Consider the following 6,429-nt stretch of genomic DNA (forward strand, 5'->3'; position numbering starts at 1 on the left):
TAGAAACATGACAAATTATTACTTGCCATAAACCTTTCCGGTGAGTCACAAGCTGTTGAAATCATAAAAGTGAAAAAGGGCATCATCACAGCGATGCTCTTCACACTGCGCTTTGTTGAGTCCTAGGGTTCCTTGGAGCTGTTTCTAAGGCTACCATCAGGGCAACGTCCTTAATCCCTGACTGAAGCCAGGCAGCTCAGTTCTTATCCATTGTATGTATTTTGGCTCTATAAAATATTTCATTTGAAAAAAAAAAGTTCGGCTGCTAATAAATAATTTGAAAACCAATAATTTGTAAACATACAGATTTTGGTTTGAGAAAAACTTGTATTTGCCCTGGTTGTGGTACTTACCTTCTATGTAAACTTAGATTGGATTCTTAACCTTTCTAAACATCCTTTTTCTCAAATAAGAAAAAGATAATTAAGAAATTTCTTTGTCAGTTTGTTGTGAGTAAAACGTGAGATAATTAGTTAATATAAAATGTTTAATCTAGCAATTGGTCCCATAATGACATGTGGAAAGACCTGGACATAGATAACCAAAAGGGAAAAACACACTCAACACCGTGAAGACTAAGGTGTGCCTGACCCAAGCAGTGGTGTTTTTAATTGCCTTATATGCTTTTTTTTTTTTATATGCAGGCGAAAGCTGGACAGTGACTAAGAAAGGCCAAAGAAAAATTGAAACCTTTGAACTGTGGTGTTGGTGAAGAATATTGAATATAGCATGGACTGCCAAAAGAATGAACAAACCTGTCTCATAAAAAGTACAACCAGAATGCTCCTAGAAGCAAGGATGGCGAGACTATGTCTCGTCACATACTTTGGACATGTTATCAGGAGGCATCAGTTCCTGGCAAAGGACATCAAGTGTGGTAGAGTGTCAGTGAAAAAGTGGAAGACCCTCAATAAGATGGATTGACACAGTGGCTGCAACAATGGGCTCAAGCATAACGATGATTGTGAGGGTGGCACAGGACTGGGCAGTGTTTCATTCTGTTGTACATAGGATAGCTATGAGTCGGAACTGACTTGATGGCACCTAACAATGACAGCAACTCTAAGGTCACTATGAGTCAGAATCTACTTAATGGTACACAACAACAATGATAACAACAACCGTAATTATAAACAGATTTTAGTGGAGTTTGCAACCTAAGACAGTATGAAGAAAGGCCTGGCAATCTGCTTCTTAAAATCAGTCAGTAAAACCCTGTGGCTCACAACAGTTTGATCTGCAAAAGATCATGGGGATGGTGTTTTTTCCATTGTGCATGGGGTCACCATGTATCAGGGGGCCAACTCGATGGCCGCTAACAATAACAACAATTATAATATTATTCATTTGATGTTAAAATTAATCTCCAATTCATTTAACAATCAGTTGGATTAGTATATTCATAGCTTCAATTCTGAAGCAGCAATGAACACACTTTATCTCATTTAATCTTTACAACAACGTGCTAAGCTCCGTGTTATTCTACAGATGAGGAAGGTGAGACTCTGGCAGGTTGGCAAGTAGCAGTGGTTACTGGAGTGTCCTTGGCAGAGTAGAGATGTGGACACGGGTGTCCTGAGTCCAAGCATAATATTCTTTCTATTAAACCTGAACTCTCTCCTTCGGCTTTAATAGGAGCACACTGGTGATGATTTACAATATCATTTAACATTTTGGATCAGTGGATTTTTGTAGTTCTGCAGAAAAGTTGAGTTATTAAATAATTTGCAGTGTCTTCTCTCTGAGAGTCGATGTTAATGTGAGTAATCGGGGGAGTTTTTAAGGGTCTTTGTTTCAGGTGCTCTCATAATCTTACTTCTGGACTCCAGAGGACTGTTGTTTGCTGCATTCATCTATGTAGCCTTCAGGAAGTGAAGAAAAATCCCTTGCCACCTCATGCTTTGAATAGTTTTGAATTACTTTCCTATAATCATTCCCTGTGTTAATGACATCAAAGAGCATTCTGCAGCAGATAAAGCGAACTCTTTCAATAAATATGTGATTATAGCAAACCATAGCAAGTAAGGCTTCTTTTCTACGCTGCTGAAATACACAAATGGCTTACTTTCTTCTAGCGTTAAAATATTTTATAATTAACACACCAAAATCCCCAAGTCACTGGGAATAAAAGAAAGGGAATAGAAACATAGAATAACATCTCTAAGAGTTTTTACTCTGCTTGGTGACTTGACATAAATTTGAAATATTTTTTCTTGGATTAAATTTCTATTTTAATATTTCCCAATGAAATATCACTGGAATATTTGTGTTGCTGTTTATAAAACACAATTTTATGTCAGACACTTTACACATATGATTTCACTTAACCTTTATAACAATTGGCAATGCAGGTCTTATTCCATCTTATGGATGAGCAAACAGAAGACAAGAGAGATAAAACAGCTCATCTAATTTTTCACTACCTGCAAATGAAGAAGCTGGAAATGATTCCCAGGTTTTGGTAACTCTAAAGCTGAAGCTCTTCCCCACTTAAATGCAAGTAAATGAAAAATCTCAAACAATTCCACAAACAATGTACAGGATTACAAGTATATAGAAAAGCACCACTTAGAGTGCAGAGGAAATTACTGTGATAAATATAGCAACTGTTGTTGTTGTTAGCTGCCGTCGAACTTGCCTGCAACTCACGGTGGCCCCATGCTATACACAGGGTTTTCATTGGCTGATATTTTGGAAGTAGATTGCCAGGCCTTTCTTCCAAACCAGTTGCTGTCCAGTTGAGCTAGCATTTACTGAGGGAATAGGCATTGTGTAACATTTTCCAAATATGACCAACTTAACAATATGCACAAAAACAAGTATATTTTATACCCAAATTACAGATGAGGAGACTGAGGTGTAGATAATTAAGTCATTCATGAACGTTCTGCAAGTAAGTACAGGAGCCTGGTTTTTGACCAGATTCTGTGTGGCCAAAGGCCTCCTCTTCCCCCCAGGTAATGCAGAGATTTTGGCTTTAGTCATCATTTTTTTGTTTATTAACCTGCCGTCTTCTGATTTCGTGCGACATGTTGGATGCTGGTAGAAATTTTGTCCTGATTTAGTCAAGTGGGCTTGATATCTGGTTTCTCAGTTAGACTCTCCTCATACCTTCTGGAACTAAGGAAGACTGTCTTCCACAGTAATTCTCTATTAAACTGGCAAATTTGCTGCACAAGGTTGTAAATAATGCTTAGTTTTAGTTTAGTAATACATTTTCCATCATTTGAAACAAATAATCTTGATTCCGTTTTTACAAATATTTACTATTTTCTACATACTTTTCAGTTTTATTTGTGTATAATAGTTACAGATCTGTTAAACCTTTCTGGTTGTAGAAAAACTTCTTTTACATTTTAAAAGCAAGTTTTTATCATAAAATCACAAATCGTTAAATTCTTATTTGACAGTATTATAAGCCTATTTTCCACTACTTTCTAAATCTTATATTTCAATTTCTTTTTGTTTGATCATTAAAAATATTAAATATCTTTTATTTATTTATCCTTTAAAGATTGTGCCAGGTATTTTCGGATGAACTTTTAACAATATGCTCCCCATCTGATGCGCCCACTCTGCTGTGACTGTCCTCATCTGGAGATCAATGTGACGTTAAAGGAGAACAGGTTGTAGAACAACCAATCCATAAAAGCACTTTTGTGCCTGAGTCGCCAGCTTTCTCCATTACCCCTCCTCCTGTGACGTAAGTGCCATCCAGAACAAATGTGACACTTTGGGAGGAGCTGTGTGGGGCCTGAAGCAGTCCATGATCCTCACACTGAGTGGGGTCTCAGTGTGTAAGTGGAGCCATGGTGAATCATTGGGAGGCCCCTGCAAGGGGTGGGGGGCAAAGTGTCTGGATGCAGATGCAGAATGGACGTGATGTATGTAAAACGTGGAGAGGCTCCCTCTGCTAGGCTGCCCATTAATACTTAGCCCCTATTGAGGGTAACTTTGATACTGACACTATCGAGCCCCTATGGAGATAGAAAGGAGGTGTTCTTCATAGTCACGTCCAGGCAGTAGGCTTAAGCTAAAATATCCTGGGCCCCTTACTGAAAATGAACTTATGCACTATTTTGTCCCTTTCCTGAAATTTCTATCTTTTGAATATATTTCTAATGCTCAAGGGAGTTTGTCAGGACAATAGTTTGTTTAAATGAAAATATCACAAAATAACCATATAGTGTCCACTGCAGGTTTGCCAGGTCCTTTTCTACGTGATTTACACACATTGACTCATTTAATCCTTAAGACAGCATAGTGGGTAATATGGGGAAATAGAGGCACAGGGAAGGTAGTGGCTTCCCAAGGCACACAGTAGCTGCCCACAGAGGAGAACCTGGGATCTGAAGAAAGGTAGGCTTCTCTGTACTTTGACCTCAACCATTATACCGTATAGCGTTAGATATTAATCTATCAACACTAACTAAACTAGAAGCATTAAAATCAGTTTATGATGTTTCAGATTATAAACGGGTAAAATTAAAGGGCCTAGCTTATTAATGGAAACCCTGGTGGCGTAGTGGTTAAGTACTACAACGGCTAACCAAAGGGTCAGCAGTTCGAATCCGCCAGGCGCTCCTTAGAAACTCTACGGGGCAGTTCTACTCTGTCCTGTGGGGTCACTATGAGTCGGAATCGACTCAACGGCGCTGGGTTTTTAGCTTATTATTACAGCAACAATAATTCATTCATCCATTTTGCAAATATTTATTGTGCTCTTGCTGTGCATTTGCCACTGTGTGAAGCATAGATGGTGTAAAACAGATAAGATCCCTGGCTTCATGGAATATTTAGTCTATTTGGGAACACAGACCTTAAATGAATAATTACAGTGGAGCAAGCATTCCTTATACTACAGGGATGTCACAGTGAGCAGAGAAACTAACCATGTCTCTGCATCAGGGAGAACCTCTTGGAGCAGGTGACATTCATCCTGAGATTTGAAAGATGAATAGAAGCTTATCAGACAAAGGACAAAAGGAGAGCTGATTCTAGATGGAGGCGACAGTGGATACAGGAAGACTGTAGGCCAGAGAGAACTGTCTAGACCACCCAGACCCTGCAGAGGAAGGTTCAATGTGCAGAAACAGTATATGTGAGGCTGAAGAGCTAAGCAGGCCAGATCACCGACAGCCTTGAGGTTGTGTTAAATTTTTTCTTTTATCTAAAAGGCCAAGGGAACCCATCTTAAAGGTATAAAAGCAGGGGAGTGCCATAATTAAATTTTTCATTTTAGAAAGAATACCCTAGCCACCATGTGGAGAACAGATTGAAATTTGTGTGTGTCAAGGGACAGGTCTGGATACAGGGAGGGTAGTTAGGAGGCTGTAGTCTAGATGAGAAACAATGGCAACCAGATCTAAAGAGTTAGGGAAGATGGAGAGAACTGCACAGGTTTAAGAGGTATTTAAAAGGTAGAATCAGTAGGATTCAATGATTGATTGGATGTGGGGAGGTGGAGTAAGTGCCAGAAGTTTCTGGCCCAGGCGGTGAGGGAGATGATTATGCCATTTACTGAGACGGAGCTTGCTGGAACTGTGTGTAAAAAGGGAGGAGGTGGACACAACGACATTATCTTGTGTGTGCTAAAGTTTGAGGTGCCTTTGAGACATCTAAATCAAGATGTTAAGAGCTTAGAAAAATGCGTAGCACATAGTAGGTGCTCAGTAAAAATAGTTGAGTTGAAGGAATGTACAATAGACAGTGGGATATATGTGTATGGTGTTCAAGAGGCAGGTTTGCAGAGATGGAGATAAAGATTTCTACAATATTGGCATAGAGATGACAATTAGAGCTAAGACAGTACATGAGATAGACTGTGGGAGTATGAAGAGCAGAAGGCCCAAGACTGAACCTTGGTAAGTGCCAATGTTTAAACTATGGGAAAGGAAAGAGAAAGACTACAGGAGACTGAGAAGCAGCAGCCGGAGAGGTGGGAAGAATATCACAAGTGTGCTGTGTCATGGAAGCTAAGGGAATAGGTTGTTTTCAGAGGCCAGGGTATCAAATGCCTCAAACACATCAAGCAACATAAGGACTGAAAAGCACCGCCTGGATTTAGAAATAAGTCATTTATCTGTATACTGAGCAAATAATCCAAGAAGCTGGACTATATGAAGAACAGGACATCAGGATTGGAGGAAGACTCATTAACAACCTATGATATTTAGATGACAAGGCCTAAGAGGACTTGAAGCACTTACTGGTGAAGATCAAAGGCACATACTTTGGACATGTTAACAGGAGGGGAAGTCCCTGGAGAGGGGCATCACGCTTGGTAAAGTAGAGAGTCATTGAAAAAGAGGAAGATTCTCAAGGAAATGGATTGACACAGTGGCTGCAACAATGGGTTTATGCATAACGATGATTGAGAGGATGGTGCAGGACTGGGCAGTGTTTCTTTCTGTTGTACATAGGGCCACT

At 39.5% G+C, this 6,429-nt stretch overlaps 1 long non-coding RNA gene across 1 annotated transcript in view; it reads left to right on the forward strand.

Moving 5' to 3' along the window:
- Window positions 1-3,597, forward strand: part of LOC126068081 (uncharacterized) — a 281,892-nt gene extending 278,295 nt beyond the window's left edge. The window contains exons 2-3 of the long non-coding RNA XR_007515541.1: window positions 645-1,067; window positions 3,515-3,597. This is a non-coding gene — a long non-coding RNA (uncharacterized LOC126068081). The remainder of the gene's footprint in view (window positions 1-644; window positions 1,068-3,514) is intronic.
- The last annotated feature ends 2,832 nt before the right edge of the window (window positions 3,598-6,429 follow it).

Source organism: Elephas maximus, chromosome 26, assembly GCF_024166365.1.
Source record: "Elephas maximus indicus isolate mEleMax1 chromosome 26, mEleMax1 primary haplotype, whole genome shotgun sequence".
Lineage (NCBI taxonomy): Eukaryota > Metazoa > Chordata > Mammalia > Proboscidea > Elephantidae > Elephas > Elephas maximus.